Below are 20288 nucleotides of genomic sequence, written 5' to 3'. Positions count from 1 at the left end.
GGAAGCACAACTTGGATTGCAATCAATAAGGGAATCTGCACAATTTGTTTTGCATCTCTACTTGTTCGTGAGTTTGAGTCAGTTTGCTTTACTCTGCATTTTCATCCCCTGGGGACAACAGGCGTGAAGGAGAAAAGGTAAGAGAAGTAAAGGAAGAAGTGATATGGAGGCACAGCTAGTTTTTAGGAGTGAACAACTCAGTATTTTAGGCCTGTCACAGCCATTCTACAACCACCCTGCAAAGCTGGCAGTTACAGCCTTGCCCAAACAGGCATCCACAATTTCCTTTCAGCCCTGCTGCCAAACATACCTTGAGGCTTCTAAATGTCTGGGTACTACAGGGCAGTAACTTAGTGTGGAAATACCCTACATGCAGGAAACTTTGTGAGAAGTTCATTTCGCTCCAAGGGATTTTCTGCAGACAGGAATCACAGAGGGCAATAGCCTAATAGGGTTTTTCAAAAGGAGTTGTGCACAATGGAAATACCCAGAGTTACAACAGAAGTAGGAGCTCTAGACATAACAATTTTTGGAGAGATGTAGCCCCCACCATCTTCAAAACAGAAGCCAGTCATTAAACTGCTTATGATTCCAGATGAACTTCCCTGCATGAGTTTCTTATTTCAAAACTGCCATGTGCCCAAGATTTATGCCTTTTTCCACAGAAGCCACAAGCAGCAGCCTTCCTCAGAAACTGTACTGTGTGCTGACATGTTACTGAGGTATGAGACTGAAACAAATACAAATGCTTCTGGTTTTTGCCATAATCTCGGAAACAAATACAACTGCTTCTGCTTTTTGCTATAATCTCTGATTACACACATGTCCAAAGCATTTCACCACATCCCACAGAAATTAAGGCCCTGGGGATACAGAAGCTCCCTGTGCAGTTCTTGGCAGGCCTGGCCAAGCAGAGGGGAGCAGGATGACAGGCACGCAGGTGGTGCTAAAACTTCAGCAGCATCATGGTCTGAAGAGTGTGTTGAGAAACTTGAACACAAACAATAAATTCCAAAATGCAATACTTCCCAAGCAATCAACTCCAAGAGTAGGAAGGAAGCACTAAGACCAAGCCAGCTGCAGGCCAGTGTTATTGCAAAAGCATAAAAACTGCCTGAGGACCGACATTGTTTTCTTTCAAGAGAGGGAAATGTTACTTCTCCTGGAATTTCAGCATCCCAAAGTCTCCATGAAGGCTGGTGAAATCCAAGCCTCTGCAAACTCTTCAACACTGTAAAACTGGTTCATACAGCTAGTGAGAAAAGTTTTCATACCTTTTCTCTTTTTCTTCTGGGGTTTTCTCTGAAATGGGACCTGATCTTACAGGTATATTTGAAGATGGAGGAGCACACTCTTCCTAGCAACAAACAGAAAAGCTGAATACACATCAGAACAATCATATTTGCCAGAGAAGACAAGAGAAGGAAAATTCACAGTCAGAACTGGAACATTATTGCACCATATGCTTTCCAACAGCCAAGCACAACAGGGGCCCTGCACAATCCTTGCCTTACTGCACCCTGTTGTATTTCCACCTGGAAAGACATATGGCAGTGCCTAGGAGAGAAAATGTTCCTTTTCCTTTTTTTATTTTCCTAATGTTAATGTTATTTCTCAGCTTTAAAGGAACATTTGATTATGAAACATGCTCAGCCCAAGGATGAAAAAAACTTCCTATCTGTTCCCACTAATGACAAAAACAGATCCATTGACCTGTTGGTATTATAAAAAATGAAAATTTGAAGGCATGGCTTGGATACTACTTTGTCTCATGCATCACTGACAAAATTGCTTGCTCTGCAGAAACCTGGTGCCTCACAGTTATGGCAGGAACGCTAAAAAGTGTCCTGGAAGTGTGACCTGACAAAAATCATCCTTCTGCTTATGAAATGAAAAACACTGCTTTGTAACACTTTGTAACACTGACCAGGAGCAAAATTCAGCACAATATGAGTTGCTTTTACCCCTAATTACAGTCAGTCTTAAAATGCCATTTTTTACTGAAAGTACATTTAACATTATAGGAACCTGCTCATGACTGCTGCTGGGTGAAGAAAGCAGTAGTTATGTTAAAAGACATAAGAATAAGAAACTACACAAAAAGCTTTTATAACTACCCTCTCTTCACTTGGGTAAGTAGAAATATTTTAACAGTGATGTAATTGTAGCAGTAAAGCTGTTCACCTCCTTTCACAGTAGCTCTGAAAGAGGTACATTGCTCACTTCTGCTAGAAGAGGGCTATATTAAAAAAAGAAAACCTGCACAAAGCTGATTATTACAAGTGTCACCACCCCACACCACCACTGGGCATGAGAGGAATATGGTGAAACTCTGTATTTATTTCAGCAGCCTTGATTACTATAATCGTAGAGTTGTTCCCCTTCCTTTATTGAGGCTGCCCTTCCTCTGGCCACCCCAGACTTAGCCTGTGACATTCCCTGCCTCAAAGGGGCACATCTGCATTAACAGGCTGTGACCAGAGATTGCCCCAGGCAGCTGGTCCAGCTGGGCATCCAAGTGACTACTCCTCCATCACAGATTTTAAAGTGGTCACAGTGATTTTACCACGGAGTCACCGAATCATTCAGGTTGGCAAAGACCACCAAGACCATCGAGTCCCAGTTGTGCCTGATGCCCACCTTGTCCCCAGCCCAGAGCACTGAGTGCCACCTCCAGGCCTTCTTTGGACACCTCCGGGCATGGGGACTCCAACAGCTCCATGAGCAGCCCATTTCAATGTTTAACAACACTTTCCATGAAGGAATTCAGTCCAAGCTGAGTCTGCCCTGGCCCAGCCTGAGGCCGTTCCCTCTCCTCCTGTCCCTGTTCCCTGGAGCACAGCCCGACCCCCCGGCTGTCCCCTCCTGGCAGGAGCTGTGCAGAGCCACAAGGTGCCCCCTGAGCCTCCTTTGCTCCAGGCTCAGCCCCTTCCCAGCTCCCTCAGCCTCTCCTGGGGCTCCAGCCCCTTCCCAGCCCCGTTCCCTGCCCTGGACATGCTCCAGCCCCTCAGTGCCTTCCGTGAGCTGAGGGAACATGGCTGCTGGGCCTGGCTCAGGCTGGGAGCCTTCAGTCTTGATCCGTTCATTTCCTGACAAAAAAAGGCTGACGGATTCCTTGGATACTTCCAGCCCTGTGCACGAGGGTTCACCCGTGACTGCTCATTCCTGGTGGAGCATCCTGGATGCCTGCTGATCCCTGCATGGGCCTTGCTCAGGACAGGCTCCCTGCCCGGCCACTCTGGCCCACACTGCTCCTTTCAATGATTGCAGAACACATCCTGCTCCCAGATAAACTGATGTGACCTTCCCAGTGCAATTTGGCAGATGTTCTCAATATAACAAAGGCTGAGTGGTAGCCCTTTTTTAGTACACTGTAGAAAATCTGCTGTGTCCTTCCTGAAGCAGAAAAACATTTAATTCCTTGTGCTTTCCTTTCTTTTTAATTGTCTTTTGCAACCAGAATTGAATGAACACTAAAATGTATCCCTTTTGAATCCTTTGATAACACAGAACTACTTCTACATCCATTTCACTATATTGAATACTATAATTAAAAATAATCATACATAATTGTAAATATATTGTAATAATAAATAATTTTATGATAAGGAATCATTATTAATTTCATTCATAAGCAGGGACCTTTTGGCAAAGAAATTATGTAAATTTTCAGTAATGTCTTCCATTTATTTCCCAAATGTAGTCAGATGCCTTTTAATGAGGCCAGCCCTAAACTCTAAATAAGCTTGGATGAGTTACCTATTCATTCATTTGGTCCAGGCAGACAAGGAAGTGTGTTTCACTAGCACAAATGATCACACAATCCATTTCAAGTTTACACATAATTATCTTTGCTCAGCACTCTTTTCCTTACAGCTTTTCAAAAACGGTCATTTGAGGGCAAACTGCTTCAAATGACAAGAGCAATCCCACTGATTTAAGGAGAACTGAATAAATGCAGCACTTTTGAAGATCATATGTGCTGCTTTTATGTGTTAGAATTAATATCAGATGTTCTCACACAGCATCCAGTGAAGGAGCAGAAGTAATATCATGTGGCACATCCTTCTTGTCATTCAGTCACAACTCATCACAGGCAAACAAGAAGCTGAAATGCCTTCCTGAAGTGCCTGTCTCTCTCCATCCCTAAGTAAGGCCTCCAAGGAAGATATCTCTGTCAAATGCCTCATATTTTGTGAGGTCGACAGAGGTGATTCTGAAGTGAAGGCAAAATCCAAGGAGGTTGCTTGACTGTAGCCAATGCATAATTAAAAAAAAAAAAGGTTCATAAAAAAAAGCAGCAAAATATTTAATCAGCTTTCTGATTAATGTCTTTAAAGGACTGGTAAGCTGTTAAGAAAAAGTCTCTGCTAGGGGAAGAAAAGTTAAAGTCACACTTTAACTATATAACCCTGATTATCAAGATTTAATTAAGTTCCATGCTCAAAGGTTCAAACACACATGCTGCTTGCAGTAACAGATTTCCAAAAAAGAAAAGAAAAAAAAAAAAAAAAAAAAGAAACCACACACAAAAAACCAAAACAAACAAAAAAAAGACTATGGCAACAAATTAGGGAAACTTTCACAGCTACCCTGGAAAATCCCAAATGGTCAGATTTTAAAATATCCACTGCTTTTCAAATATTATTATGCCAAAAAAACTTCAGCTTACAACTAACACAATTTTCTTTTCCCACTCCTGAAAATCAAAAATTTTAGACTTTTTCTGAGCTGCTCTTTTACTGGCATTAGTTGTGCAGATTTTCTAACACTGTGTTGGTCAGGTACCAATTTTCTCCCATGAACTTATCCCTCACAGGCTATTATTCTCACAAAGGTGTCGTAAAGCAGAAGATTTACAATACTATTTTGGGTATTTTTGAGGTAAATAATTTGAGTATTTTGAGCGACAGCACTTCCTTGATGAGAAACCTGCAGGTTTGCTCCACGACAGTATGTGAATTACCAGCTGAAGAGAAGCTGTTGCCCCATCAGATATCTTACAACAGTAAAATGTTTTGTTGTAGATTGACTTTAAGTGTAATAAAGTTATGAGGTTTTTTTAGTTCTCATGCATCATTACTAGAAATACAAACAGGTAATATACTGAGATGTGGATAAACCTTTTGTCTTCAGAGGATCCCTCAGAGTTGTTAGTGGTAGGTATAGAGAAATGCAGTTGGTAAATAAAACAAATAGGCTGCAGATTGATCTTGGTTAACTGCAATGCTTTAATAATGCAAATGAGAAAATATTTTAGCCAATGAACTTGATTTACAGAATAAAATATGTTTTAAGCTAAGGCTGTGCCATTTTTATCCAGGGAGGGTTAAAATTTGAATTTTTCACGGCAAAGTCACCTGTGTACAAGCAGGTGAAGGCAGGCTTGAGCTCTTCAAATGTACTTGGAATTCTCAAGATCTGAGGCAGCGCCGATGTGGAAATTACAGAGTAATGATTTTAGTTTTCTTCTGCTTGGCTACTCTGGGTGATAGCCAGAGAGGGTCCTGCCTGTCCACACAAGCCCATGTACCAATAAACTTCAGAAGCACCCACCCTCTAAGCCACTGAACTTTACCACAATTTATTTGAATAGACAAGGCATGGAAAACCAAGTACTCCATGCACTACAAAGCAAGGCAAACCTGTCTATCTGAATGGAATAGAAAGTAGAACCTAGACCAAAATGAAATGCACAGGAAAAAATCTGAATGCGTGCATGAGAAAGGGTGGATCCAGGGCAAAATAGGGTAAGTGAAAAATGGATTAAAACTCTGAGAAGCAGTGGACACAGGAAATGGTTACCCCTGTCCCATCATGGCATCTCCTGCCACACATGTGGTAACTAGCAAGCAATTTTTTAACTGTTCCAATATGTGTTACTGAATAAGGGCTCTGGGTCTTTGTACCCAGTGTTCAATGGTGATAAAATACTGGGTACAGTTTGAACCAGCTTCTCCTCATGAAGCCTCAGATACCCTTTGACAAACCTCTCTTTTCAACATTTTCCAATCCTCCAGAATTGCTGGTCTGCTCTTATTTACAGTGCTCTAAGCACGGAACAATTGATCACTTACCCAGAATCATTTTAGATTCTCCTCCTAAGCAAACCCCAGCATATTAAAGAAATCAAGTCTGGCAGAAGGCAAGCACAAAAATAATGTCTCTTCAATTTCCCTTCTGCCTTTAAAATGTGTGCTGAATTGCACACAGCACTTTCATTCTTCAGGAACAATTTACATGATTATATTGATTGAAGATATAGCCAGGAGGGGGTTCAATACAGCACTCTCCACATCCAGGGCTGAAGGCAATGCTGTGGAGGAGAGAATAAGAACGGTAATTGCTCCAGAAACACAAAGGACCATGCTTCTAGCAAAAAAAAAACCCCAACAAATGTGGGAAGAGGAGTGGTTAGCACCTGTAAGAAGGATTTTGTATGTAGGGAACAAGCTGAAAGACAATTTGTGGAAGAGCTGTCATTTTTAAGTGGAATTGAGGTCATACAAAGAATAAAATGCCCATGAAAATGGCATGCCAGTGTACACTGGATGTTTTTTTTTCAGGAACCTGTTAACTTGGAAACTTTTCAACACTTCTCTAAGCTTTGTTTTCCTGCACACATTGGCATGAATTGGAAAGGAATAAAAGGCAGAGGAAAATAAATTTCTGTTGTATGTACCGGACTGTGCCTGAGCACCAGCTCTGCAAAATGGTCCAAAAATTGTGCACTTAAATGTACACAGACACAAGGAAAAGTTTTGTTTCAGAAAGAACTGTTCATGCTGACAAAGAACTGTGCACAGAGCTGAAGTTCAGACTGCACAAGCAAGGCCCTTACAAGTGCTGCTCAGCTCTTCAGAACGAAACACCAGCGCTTTCCCTCTGCTGTGACACAACCAGGTTATTTAAGGGAAGCCATTTCATATCTGCTTCATAACCCCCTGAAGACAAGCTAAAAGAAAAATGCACCTTTGGGCAGGAAAAGCTTGGCAGAGAAGGTTCCTGTGAACATTTCCTCTTGTCCAGGGGAAGGATATGAATAAAAGAGCCCTTCTTTTTCTTGGCCAAGTAAAGGACCTTTGCTATTTAGATTATTTTGTCTTGAATACAGGTGCTGACAAGGCATCAAACACGCTGGGCTTACAGCCTGCTCAGTGTGAAGTTGTTAATTGTCTGGCCAAATAAAGTTTGGAGCTCTCAGATCCAGCTTTTCCTCTGTTATGGCATTGCTTTGAGGAGCACAGTGCAACTAATACCTACTTTTTAATAAAATGAACAATGCCCTTGAGGCAACATGTAATTTTGAACTCCAGGCTGAGCATTTATGACCATTGAAATTGCTATTTAATTAAAAAAAACCTGCAGGCCAGAATTTCCACATTCCCACATTCTGACGCCCTCTGAGTGTGTATATGTACTATTGGTATATAATACTCTTGGTATTTTGTTGTCTTAGACTTATTTAATAGTATTAAGCTTCATCCACTTGAGCCAAGTCCAGCAAGTTCTCCCTTGGCAGCTCTGTGGCAAGCTACAGCAGCATTTTTCCATGGCCAAGGCTGACAGGGGTTTTAAAAAGGACCTTTCATTCTGTAGTGCTGATTTAACCATTTATCCCATCCATAGCCCTTCATATATAATAATATGCTTGATTGGATATTCATCTTTCCTGACCTTCAGTTCTTAGGAAGTGTTCCTGTATAAATGTTCCCTTAGCTTGGTCCCTGAAGTTGGTGCTTTTCAGTGAAGTCATTCACACCCTCACTCTGTGCTTGACAATTTAATTACCTAATATTTCTAAAAGGCTTTTTTGGATGAAAGTCTGTATTAGAAACATGAAGCGCTCTTATTACTTTAGTGCCTTCCACGACAGTGAGTTATTTTTAAAGGGACTCAGTATCATCCCTGCATTTCAAAAGGGAACTGATTGTCATTTAACTCGTTTTTAAAGGTAACTAATGGGGGAGGGGTTACAGTACTGACTACCTGCTCCAAGCCAGGAATCAAAACTAAACATCCTCAGAGGGAAAACCCACTGCAAGGGGGGCCCTTGGAGCAGAGCAGTGAACACCACAGCATGGAGTCATGCCAGGGTAGGGTTAGGGTGGATATCAGGGAAAGGCTCTTGTCCTGGTTTAGGGTGAATTTGGGAGGAAACTTCCAAAGGGATCACTCTAGATAGCAGATGCAAGTGATCCGTCCCCCAGCTGATTCAGGAAAAGATTTCCTTGGAGAAAAGTGGAAAAAACTGTTTATTTTATTCACAAGCATAAAAAAATTGAATATTAAACAATAAAATCTCTCGCTGTTCTGAGGAGATGGCAAATTCAGAAAGTCCTTTTCATGGGCTTTAACTCAGCTCACTCAGTCTCTTATGAGTCCCTCTGGCACTGGGAAATGCTGCATCCCGGCTCCAGTGGGCCACAGGAGAGAGCTCCTGGTGTTCTTCTGGGTTTTCAGTCCAGAGCAGCCTGATCAGTTCCAAGAAAAAGAAAAACCACAGCCCAGGGAACTTCTCTGCCTCAGCTACTTATAAACTAACTAAAAGCAAAGAAGAGCTCTGTCCTGCTGTCCGTCTGTGCTGAACAGAGCAGCTGTGGCTGCCCCTGGATCTCTGGAAGTGCCCAAGGCCAGGCTGGATGGGGCTTGGAGCAGCCTGGGACAGTGGAAGGTGTCCCTGCCCATGGCAGGGGATGAGACTGGATGAGCTTTAAGGTCCATTCTCACCCAAGCCATTCTGGGATTCTCTGATTCTATGATTTTTTTAAATCACTGCAGTTCTCAAAATAGCTTTCACTCATTCTGAGATTTTATTTATTCTAGTGAACCAGTGATAAACAGATGCTTGCATACCTTTGCATTTCTTGAGGATTAATGCTACTATACTTCTTCCCCTTTTAATTTTTTCTCAAATTTTTGTAATCTTTTCTGGTATTAATGTTACTTTTTATTGAAATGGACATTCTAGTTACCCATGTCAGCTTTTGTACGTGTTCTCATTTTTCTTTGGCTTTCAGGATATTTATTTCTGAGGTGAAGCATGTAATTGTTCAATACAATGAGAATTTCAACATCTTTAAGAGGAAGAGATGCCTTGCAGAAGAAGTTTAGTCTGGAGGCATTACTGGCAGCACTGCAATGTGAGCTATCCAAATAATGTCAGCTAGAAGTTTAAAGGAAGGAAGGTAATTTTCTCCTTGTACTGGTCATGAAACCTGGGGTTTGGAAAAAAAGTGAAGTTCTTTTTTTAATAAAGTGGTGCTATTTCTCCCTTCCACAGACACTGCTTTCACCTCAATGATTTCTTGGTTAAGGATCTTAATCCCTCTGCAGCAAGCATTTCATGGCAAGACACCTTTGATCTGATTGCTGACTGGCACAGCAGAACCGAAATTCTGTAACAGCTGTTCAATTAGAATCACTTAAAATTAAAGTAGCTGTTAATTTTTAATCTGAATATGTGTTTTCAATTGTATTTAATACCAAAAAAACTGTGATGCCATTGCCTTTCTCTCTCATAGAGCAGCACACATATCCAGGCCAGTTCTGGAATCTGTGTAAATGAAGTAGTAAATAAAATGTTTGGAATTGATCAGCATTTATTGATACATAATCCTGAAGTTCCTGCCACAGGATAACAACCAGTCCTGTTGAAATAATATGCCCATGATGTTTACATTTAGAATTAGTATAAATGGACACTTGTAGAAGGCTTAAAACATGAAATAACAATAAACAGCTGTGGCCATCTCTGTTTCTTGTTCCAAAAGAAAACCACAGTGTGGCCTGTGCATATAAATGTGGTGGAAACTTGAAGCAAATGAAAAAAAATGCAATTACCTTTGCTAGCTAAATATTTATCAGGAACAAATTTCAGTTGTGCCATCAAGAAAGTGTAAAATTAAGAAGAACAAAGAGCAGGTAGAGAGCATTTTTCAACACTTAGGTATTTATTTGTATTATGAAACAAGTGTACATAGCATGCTTCTGGAACTATACTTAATTCTAGCTAAGGGTCTTGATTTTATATTATTTTAGCACAGCACAACTTTAAAAACAGGAAAAACTGTAAAAGTAGAAAAGTGGTGGTGCCATCTGTAAATGGAAAAGAAAGAGAAGAAATAAATAGTTCGAAGTTCAGAAGAAGTATGCAAGTGTTGCTGTGAGTGAGATTTTGGGTGCCAGGACACTGTGGAACTTTCTAGAAAAGGAATATCACTGTGTCTTTATAAAGCTGAAGAATAACCCAATGGGTCAAATTCAGAAATGAGGTACCTTCATATGAGGTGGATCACTGACAAAATGTAAACATACACTAAAAATTGTCTTTTTTGTACTAAGTTTCCCTTGGTGGCAAAAGAGGGAGGGGTTGGTTGATTGCTTTTTTGCAGACTTTTAAGTAGGAAAGAAGCTATAAATGAAAAGGACTGTGGGGAAATAACACATTTTTGGGTGAAGAGGCCAAGCTGCTGCTTAGATATTTCTCATTTCCAAACAGAACTTGGCTATTTTAATGAGAACCAATTTCTGAGAAAACATACAATTAAAAAAAAGGAACTAAAGATCCAAAGTTAGTAAGAGAACATGCAGTAATTTATATCCGCAGTGTATCTGTCCATGTACAAAATAATCCTATTTTGTCTCTTACATTTAATTATATTTTGAGCTGGGCTGGTTGATATTTTAAATTAATATCTTATCCTTGGAGGAAGATGGGCTCAGTAGCTCTCCAGCTGTGTTGGTAACTTTTGTTGGTATAGCAATAGAAACTCATTTTTAATTTGATTTTTCAGTCATTTGTGACTCCAGCTCAGACAAGGAACCTATTTAGGTGTTTCCTATGGGGTATTTTTCTTCACTTGATCAACAAGTACAAACCACTGCTGTAACATGGGATTTCTGTGCTTGTTTGTTTGCTATTCCCTATAATTTTTTCCTCCCACTTCTGTCCTTTTCCTTGTCCCTGTGAAGCACTTCCTGCATTAAGGGGATTTGCAGGAATAACCAATTAAAGGTGCTTGTGACAGACTGAGACAGGCCAAGATTAGAAACATCTCACCTGCCTTGGCTAAGGTGTCTCATGTGCTTAACAGTTAATACCAACACTTCTGGGGGTCAAGATTTCTTTTTTCCTTTCTTTTTTTCACAAGCTGAAAGAGGGGAAATGCTCTTAGCAAGGGACAGAGGAGTTATGGAAATAAGAACTGTTTCTTTCAGCGCCTTGTGAAAGGGGCCCTAAAAATTCTGCAGTCGTCTCATTAATGTTTTTTAAGAGGTTTTTTTGGCTGAGCTGGACCACCAGTTTCTAGATTTGGTGTTTTGTCTCCAAAAGGAGGAGACCCAGGGTGTGCTGGAGGCTGGGAAGAGGGGCTCACCTGGGAGAGCTCAGATCCCGGGAGTGGGGAGCTGGAGCAGGAGCAGGGCTTGGCACGGCGAGGAGCAGAGGTGGGAGGAGAGGAGAGGAGAAGGATGGAGCTCTGGAGAGAGCTGCAGCTCTCAGCTGTGTGCACCAGACCCTCTTGGAACATTTGGGAGGGATGAGCTGTTCTGTCTCTGCAAGTGAGTTCTTCGTTTTCTGTGGCGGTTGACATTTTGTGGTACAAAACCAGGGATGTATTTTAAGTTATGCCTCCGCTCTTTGTACTCACATAAACATGCCAAAAATGTGAATGGGTATTTGTAATACTAAGCTTAAAATCATGAGCAACCTCATTTCCTCCTTAGGTTGTGAATTTAATAACAATAAAATTTAAAACTTCATATCATTTCTATAATTTGAAAGAAAGCAATAGCTGATTTTTCATTATTTTTTCCTCCCTCCTCAGGGTGAATTTCACAGTAGAGCAGAACAAATCAACCTTGTCAGACTCCTCAGTGTGTAGAGCATGATTTCTTCAGCCAGAGCCTGAGGAACCTGATTCACAGACACAGAAAAAGAGCAAGAAAGATGTGTCATAATTGAATCTACGTAAAATCTGATTGTATCTTCTCTTCCTGTCTTTTTCTTTAAAACCTGAAGACTGAAGAGGGCTCTGCTGAAAGCCTTGCCTCTCACCAGATCTTTTTTAAGTTGACATGTGCCTCAAGCTCTGCACTACAGAACAGAAGCTCACAGTCCTCAGAGTGAAATCTCAGCAGTTCTGGGGTGAGCTTTTGTGTGGTACCCAGTGACCATTCCCACCCGCTCCTCAGCATGGAGGAAGATGCTTTTGGAGAGTTTCTTAGTAGTATCCTTCCTTTTTCATTGATTTCTTACTGTGGAGGGCTGTGCCTGGTTATTTCCTCTGTATTTGAGGTCTGCAACTGCAAAGTTTTAAAGCGAATGAACTTTAAAGTGAATTTGAGCATTGCTCTACATTGTCTCACAATGATGTCATGCTGTGACTATTAGGTTAGGGTTTGATTAAGAATAAAAATTAATTACACCAAAACCAGAATTTTAGATGCTAATAACTTTAGGAATTGAAATATTGAAGTATATTAAGAAGTATTGGCACCATAACAGTGTTGGCACAATTATTGCCCAACCAATGCAAAAATCAGCAGAAAATGAAACATTATTAATTTATTGTTTTTATTTTGTTTTTTTACAGGGCAATTTCTGGGAATTGTAAACTCTCAGACAGCACTTTGGCCTTCATTAGACAGTTCAGGGATGGTTTGAGTTTTCTTATTAACTTAATTGGCTTCCCTGGAAATGTCAATTTCTTCTCTGAATTCACAGCAACCCTCCTGTCGCTGATGGTGCCCCTGTTGTGACTGACTGTTTCAGGTAAACATGCTCTTCAGCTGGAAAGAACTCCATGTATTTTACTTTTATCTTCTTAAGGGAAAAAAAAAAATCACAAGTGATGGGGGAAGCTTGTTTCTCTAACAGTTCAACTTCTAATGATAAGAATTCTGACATGCATTTTTAGACCGTGGCCTTTCCTCCACTTTCATGTCCAACCTGTGGGCTGAATGTGGAGTAAATACATGTGTGTAGGAATGAAGGAAATGTAGAAATGCAGCAAATAAAGTTGATCTTTCAGCAAAATCCTGGAGAGTGGAGGTGCCTGTGTCTCTTCTCCTTCCATTAGAAGAGTACAGGCAACTGAAAATGATGGGTTTGGTACCAGTTTGACTTTCCCACTCACCACTCTTAGCAAGTAGATAGAGGTCTTGCCCATATATAATGCCAGTTTTAATTGTGGTTATATTTTATTAAGGGGTTTGTGTACAGACAGACAGAGTTCCACGACAGGCTATTGCAGAACACACTAAACCCATACTGATGATGAACAAAATGGACCATTCTTTGCTGGGATTGCAGCTGGAGCTGCAGGAACTTTACCAGAATGTTGTGGGAGATGTCACTGTCACCATTCCCATGTATGGAGAAGGTGAAACTGGACCAATGGGTGACATTATGGTAAAGAAGATATAAAAACTTTGCTGTGGTTGAAACCCAGTTTTGGAGAGCACCAGCCTTGAAGCAAAATAATTGCATACATTTAGGGCAGTTCAGAGTCCTTCTTCAGTCCCCTTCCCCCCTCATTGTCCCATGCTCTTTCTTTGGGGATGTTATTTCAGACCAAACACCTGGGGAGTGGAAGCAGCTGGGAAGGAGGGGAGAATTCACAAAGCAGGTCATCCTCTAGTGACAAAATGAGTATCCTCAAGGGGATTTCTCAGTGCCATTCAAACCCCAAATATCAGACATCTGCCTGGGGCAAACTGCTGAAGGGGAGCTGTGGGTCTTTGAATCCATGAGATTGGCTTTCTGTGCCTCACTTTGCTGCTACTGTCACTTACACGACAAGAAACGTGACCCTTCTGCTATTCCTGAGGGGATATTTAATTTGCTGTGTTCTGATCTGCAGATGTAAGTCTGTTTTTGGATCAGTAATTATATGATAATGTGCTGGATACCTCTGGAAGCATAGCTGGATAAAAACACAAACAATATTACCAGTGTTGCAGCTGAGAACTAAAAAATAAAAAAGCAAAGTCAACTGGAAGTTTCCTCTGGTGGTCCAGCTGTTAAGGTGAGGAATTATCAGAACTGAGCTGGTTCAGACTGTATTTTTTTCAGCAAAGAGGTACAAGACCAACTTTCTCACCAGTTTTGAGTTCTGTTTCCTTTTATTCAGATAGAATTCTCCAGTACTGGCTTGTTGTACAGCTAAAATTGACTGCAGCTTACCTAGTTACTGAAACAAAGGTCTCTGAGCTAGGATTTTACTCTGATTCTTATATTCCATGGATCTCAGCCACCCCAAAGTCAGGCCAGTTCCATCTGCGTGGCAGGGATGAGCCACCTCTATTTCAAATGCCAGAGGAAGTTCACTGAGAATTCAGTTAGCACTCACCACAAAGCAATCGCCCTCCAGATCCTGCTCGGAGCTTTACAAATACATTTCTCAAGTTTCAGTTTAACCTTTGCTATAAATATTCCCACCGTATGGAATGAAACTCTTGCCTCAGAGCTGCGGTTGAGCTTGAGATGGAGTGGAAGCGATGGTGAGAAGGCTCTGGGGTGGAAGGGAGGCAGAGGGAAGGCTGCAGATCCATGCTGAGATACCACAGTGACACTCTGAGGATGTCGGCGGTGCGTACAAGTGCTGCTGCTGAGCTGAGCTCCCACGGGCAGCCCCTGGAGGGAGTTTGGAGCTCCTGCAACAAAAATATGTAAGCATCCCAGTGTTAAACCGTGACACTGAGAAAGGAAATCTCTTGTCGTGCAGATACTCTGCGTGTGCCTTCCCTTCTCTGTAAGAGCAGAGAGAAAAGATTCACTCTCACAGCTTCAGAACCTAAATTATTTCATTGGCTGCACGGGTAAAATTAATGTGCAAACACAAGATGATGGACCAAACCCAGTCATATCATTCCACTGAGTATTTATGTGAATTTAATGAACCTAAAATTGTTGAAATCAACAGGCTCTATTTGCTATGAGCTATGTACACAGCTTGCTGTTAACAGAATGATTTATACAGGTGAGAAGGTTCAATGTATTTTCCTGTCTTCTGGTGCCTGATAATAAATTGGCCTACCTTGACTCGTGTAGCTCACAGTTTCCTCCAGGATTTCTCTTTCTAAATTATTTTAGCAAGGCTTCAAAAGGCAGTTAGAGATAGCAGGGTGGACTACGAGAACTCCTGATAGAAAAGTTACTTTAAGTGCCTATTTCCCTGAAAAAGCCAAGAAATTAAAGAATCCCAGAATGGTTTAGGTGGGAAGGGACCTTAAAAGTCATCTATTCCAACCCCTTGCCAAGGGCAGGGACACCTCCCACTAGACCAGGTTGCTCCAAACCCTGTGCAACCTGGAAAAATTAAAAGTGACTGTTTATAGTAAAATCAATCAATCAATTAAAGGCCTAAATTAACAAAAAAGCTATCCTTTGCCTCCACAGACTTCTAGCAGTTATTCTATATTGAAATTAGCCACCTTCTGTTTTTTGAATCTCTGCTTAAATGTGAAACTTTGCAAAGCTTTCTTTTAAAAGTAACTGAGTGGAAATTTGCAGGAGAAGAGGATACTCTGCGAGTTCAAACTGGATGAGTAAAAATAAACATCTTCAGATATTTTGATCCAGCAATTGGAAAACTCAGCAAATCAACCTCTAGCCCAGATGGAAAGAAGTTGCTGAGGACATTCTGCCAGCGAGTTCTGGATCCTGTCTTTAAGGTAAAACACTATTTTGTCTTGATTTGATTGCAGGAGGGTAAGCATACCCTTTTTTTTTTTTTAGTTTGGCACGTTAACCCTTAGGACAGCCAACCTTCTTCTAAAACAGGCTCATACTTTCTGTACATATTAGAAATAAAATAATAGTGTGAAAAATGTGGGGCAGAAGAAGAATCTGAACAGTCTGTTATCTGGAATAACATAACCAATTGTCCTTTTACAACCTGGTCAGTGCTAAATTTGTGGGTCAGGAAATCCGAAATAATGTGCTGGGAATGTGCTGCACTGAATCTGCCAGGGAGATGACAGGATGTGAGTGTGGTGCAGCACACAAAGCACACACCTGATCTAAGAAAAGAGGGAATTTTTTATTTCATGCTAGAAAGAGACAGCAGCACTGCCTCCCTGCCTCTTCTCAAGGTGTCAGTGCAATGCTGATGCAAATGCTGTGTCTGTGCAATCAAAATGAGATTTCTGTGGGCTCTCACGGGTTCCAGTGTACCCAAAAAGACTGAATTCCAGTCAGCCCCTGGAAGAGCAATGCCTGAAGGCACGTCAGCACTTTCTGTGCAGCACTGAATGCTAACAGAAAAAAATTTAAGAAACTGCCCAGTTCCTTTTGTAACTTGTGTTCTCTTCAGATCTGTTTAAACCTACAGGAAAAGGGGTTCCAGGGGATGTGTAAATTTCTTTAACTCTTCACTGGAGAAGGGAAATCCTAATGCATCACTGCATGACAAGCGGCCAGAGATTTATTAAAACATTTGCATTTATTTTTAGTATTCTCTATATGGCAGATACAACCATAAAGTGTGGCTGTCCATGGATCTTTTTTTTTTCACTATTGTATAGTACTGTTTTGAAGGACATTTGTGGCTTTTTTTTGAACCCTAATATAATCCAAGATCCCAGCCTTTGGCTGGAATGTAACACACCAGCCCAAGGAAACACAGAATGCAATGAGTGATGGTGATTAGTAATTCAAACATAGAGTTGTGTCCAAATTGCTTGTTCTAAATAAGTATTTTACTCATAGCTTTAGGATTTAAAAGATTTAAGTAGTCACAGGGAAATCTCAAATGGCTGCCATGACTTTTTTAATTGAATAGAATTAAATTGAATTTAATTGAAATCAATCCCTAGGTGAGGCCTTCTACATGGAATCCAAGAAGTTTGTTTTGATGTTTGTTGTTATGTTTGTTGAAACAAGTTTAAATTCCAGTGTGAATTTTGGATTCCTAGACCATGCATAATGTGCTGATGGCTCCCTGCTGGACATGCCTTGCTTCAAGTGATCACCATTCACCTACCCTGCTCTGTACCAGCAAAAAAACCACCACTGTGCACTCCTCTATGAAGGGCCACCTGACAGTGAAGCTGCTTTGGGGGGGAAAAAAAAATATCCTTTCAATACCAAGGGCTGTCAAAAACACACCACTCCTCCTCTACGCATGAGCAAAACTGTCTAAAATGGATTTAGATTAAGTTTCTATGTTATAATTAGTAATATGGCACTGTTGAACAGGGTATTGCAAAGAGAAAACAAGCTACAAAAAACCTTGGGGTACCACACAATGTTTGGCTTATGTCTTTAATTGCTGGATGCTGATGTGTGGGAAACTAAATTGTATTTACTTTAGACTCAGAGAATGGGGGGTTGAGAAGAGCAGGAGTATGATGGAGGAATGCTAGGATTAAATTCTAGCTCAATTAATTTTTTTTGTAAAGGAGACAGAGCTCTCCTCTAATCCCAGAGTGGTTTGGGTTGGAAGGGACCTTCAGCCTCATCCAGTCCACCCCCTGCCATGGGCAGGGACAGCTTCCACTGTCCCAGAGTGCTCCAAATCCCCATCCAGCCTGGCCTTGGGCACTGCCAGGGATCCAGGGACAGCCACAGCTGCTCTGGGCACCCTGGGCCAGGGCCTGCCCACCCTCCCAGCCACCAATTCCTGCCCAACATCCCAAAATGTGTGCCTGCCCTGTGGCAGTGCAGCCATGGCCTGTGTGCTGTCCCTGCAGGCCTTGTCCCCAGTGCCTGGGCAGCTCTCCTGGAGCCCCTGCAGGCCCTGGCAGGGGCTCTCAGGTGTCCCTGCAGCCTTCTCTTGTGCAGGGGAGCAGCCCCAGCTGTGCCAGGCTGGCTCCAGAGCAGAGGGGCTCCAGCCCTGGCAGCATCTCCGTGCCTCCTCTGCACTGGCTGCAGCAGCTCCACGTCCTTGTGCTGCTGGAGCCAGGGCTGGGGCAGCTCTGCAGGTGGGGTCTCACCTGAGCCCCGGGCACAGGGGCAGGATCCCCCTGCCCTGCTGCCCACGCTGGGATCAGCCCAGGGCAGGGGGGTTCAGGCTGGGGCAGCTCCAGCTCTCACCCCCAGCACCCCCAGCTCCTTCTCCCAGGGCTGCTCTTGATCCATTTTGCACCAGCCTGTACTTGGGCTTGCAACTGCCAAATCATTGAGTCATTTGAGGAGGAAGAGACCCTTAAGATCCTCAAACCCAACTATAAACCTAACTGTGACAAAACCAGAGATGCAACAGATAGCTAAATGTGTTTTCACATTCACTTCCAGGAAACAACAATAGCTCTGTTCTCATGTTGAACACTGAACAATGTCTTTAGATCAGTGATGCAGAAACTTGGAGAGGGGCTGGACTCGGTATTCCCACCTGGAGTCCTGTATTCACCTCTATGGCACCCAAAATAAGACCTGGACATGGTGGAATGAGTCCAGAGGAGGCACGGAGATGCTGCCAGGGCTGGAGCCCCTCTGCTCTGGAGCCAGCCTGGCACAGCTGGGGCTGCTCCCCTGCACAAGAGAAGGCTGCAGGGACACCTGAGAGCCCCTGCCAGGGCCTGCAGGGGCTCCAGGAGAGCTGCCCAGGCACTGGGGACAAGGCCTGCAGGGACAGCACACAGGCCATGGCTGCACTGCCAGAGGGCAGGCACAGATTTTGGGATGTTGGGCAGGAATTGGTGGCTGGGAGGGTGGGCAGGCCCTGGCCCAGGGTGCCCAGAGCAGCTGTGGCTGCCCCTGGATCCCTGGCAGTGCCCAAGGCCAGGCTGGATGGGGCTTGGAGCAGCCTGGGATAGTGAAAGCCTGTGACAGGGAATGGGACTGAATGGACTTGAAGGTTCCTTCCAACCCAAAACATCCTCATTCTGTGATTTTGGAGGCTTTTTATTCTAAATGTATGAAATGGTTAAATGAAAATAGCAGAATGTAGGTGGGTAGGTAAATTGTTCTTTATAAATTACCTTTCCTCTGGGGAAGTTACTATTTGGAGGTAACTTCTTTCCTTTCTTTCTGTCACTAAACCTTTAGGATATTAAGCATTGGGTAGCTTAAATTACCACAAAGAACAGAAATAATTGGGCTTTTTTAAATAAACTCTTTTTGAACTGTTTAAACATTAACTTCTGGCCTTTGAATAACAGGATTTTCTTAGTAAATTAAATTTTTCCACAAAAAGCCTGGAAAATACATTCCATCCTAAAACTGTTTGTTTATCACTAAGCCCAGGTTTTCACATACCAATTTGTCTGAACTATCTTAAAAGCAATCACAAGATTTAAAATATGCTTTAAAAATTAATTCTAGACCACAGTGCTGGGTGGTGGGCAGGCAATATACCAGCCCAGCTGCTTAAAAAATGTCTTGGCCATCAGGGCTGAAGGATGTGAGTGCAAGGACAAAAGAGCAAAATGGAGAATTTTTCCACCTCTATGACTTGTGAGACCCATCCTGGCAAAGCAGTGGAGGTTTGCAGCTGTAGTGATATTTCTGAGCCAAATTGGTGGGGTTTTTTTGGTACAGTATTTATCAGACTGCTTGTCAGCCTGTTGTCCTGTACATCTTCAGTTCAGAGCATCTCCAGTTCAGATAATTTACTCCTTTTTTCCTGGCAGCCAGCTCCTCCAGGCTTTGGTGCCAGCAGAGGGTGCCAGAAAGATGTGGCAGCTCCTGCACACTCAGACTTTTCCTTTTCAGGTTGGGTTTCCAATCATTTTAAGTAAAGATTTTCCTTTGCAGCAAGCCTGGGAGGAAGAGTTGGTTAGCAGCAAGCAGCAGGGTAGAAAATTTAGTACAAATCTGAAGCTTTAAAAGGAGGACACTGTGCCAGCCAAAGGAGCTTCCATTGCCTATCCTTAGGCCACCTTTAAAATAATGTTATCTTTCTTATGCTGCCACTGAAGCAATTTTCAGCGTGGTACAGAGCCCTTCCTCTGGTGCTGTGGTTTGTTTGTGTCCCATTTCACTCCTCCCTTTCTAAAAAAGCACTTCAGGAGTATCCTGTGGCATCGGGAGGTTTCACGGGACACATTTGGAACTCCTCACATGGAAAAACTGCAAGAAATGCCATGTTCTGTTTTGGAGGTGGCTCCTTTCAAAGCATCACTGTGGTGCCTGCTTAAGTAATCAGTGATGAAATAGGAGATGGCCAATTTATAAAGTCTAAACTGGCAACCTAACTTCTTGGAATAATAATCTACATACTTGCGTGGCTGGTTGGAGTATTTAGGAGGCTTTTTCCCAGGTTTAATTTTTATCCCTCTATACCTGCTGCCTTTCCCACGCAGGAGGGCCCAAGCCTGGCTGAGTGTGTTGAGGGTTTTAT

The 20288-nt window shown here is 42.3% G+C and overlaps 1 protein-coding gene and 2 long non-coding RNA genes across 4 annotated transcripts in view; 1 reads left to right on the top strand and 2 right to left on the bottom strand.

Annotated features, from left to right (window-relative positions):
- ST8SIA5 (ST8 alpha-N-acetyl-neuraminide alpha-2,8-sialyltransferase 5) overlaps positions 1–1358 on the bottom strand; it is a 74356-nt gene extending 72998 nt beyond the window's left edge. The window contains exon 1 of one of the 2 annotated variants that reach the window (XM_064403246.1): positions 1275–1358. The gene's annotated coding sequence lies outside the window, so the exon portion shown is untranslated. The remainder of the gene's footprint in view (positions 1–1274) is intronic. The other variant, XM_064403247.1, reaches the window with a different exon arrangement.
- Positions 1359–2297: 939 nt separating this feature from the next.
- Positions 2298–14439, top strand: LOC135289558 (uncharacterized). The gene is made up of 5 exons (XR_010352301.1): positions 2298–2589; positions 9021–9188; positions 11829–12148; positions 12597–12775; positions 13866–14439. It is a non-coding gene; the product is annotated as an uncharacterized LOC135289558 (long non-coding RNA).
- On the bottom strand, positions 11441–20263 carry LOC135289559 (uncharacterized). Its single transcript, XR_010352302.1, has 3 exons — positions 20168–20263; positions 14355–14658; positions 11441–11917 (listed from the first exon to the last, which is right to left on the bottom strand). It is a non-coding gene; the product is annotated as an uncharacterized LOC135289559 (long non-coding RNA).
- Between the last annotated feature and the right edge of the window lie 25 nt (positions 20264–20288).

This window comes from Passer domesticus, chromosome Z (assembly GCF_036417665.1).
Source record: "Passer domesticus isolate bPasDom1 chromosome Z, bPasDom1.hap1, whole genome shotgun sequence".
Taxonomy (NCBI): Eukaryota; Metazoa; Chordata; class Aves; order Passeriformes; family Passeridae; genus Passer; species Passer domesticus.
This window is presented reverse-complemented; position numbering and strand designations above follow the sequence as displayed.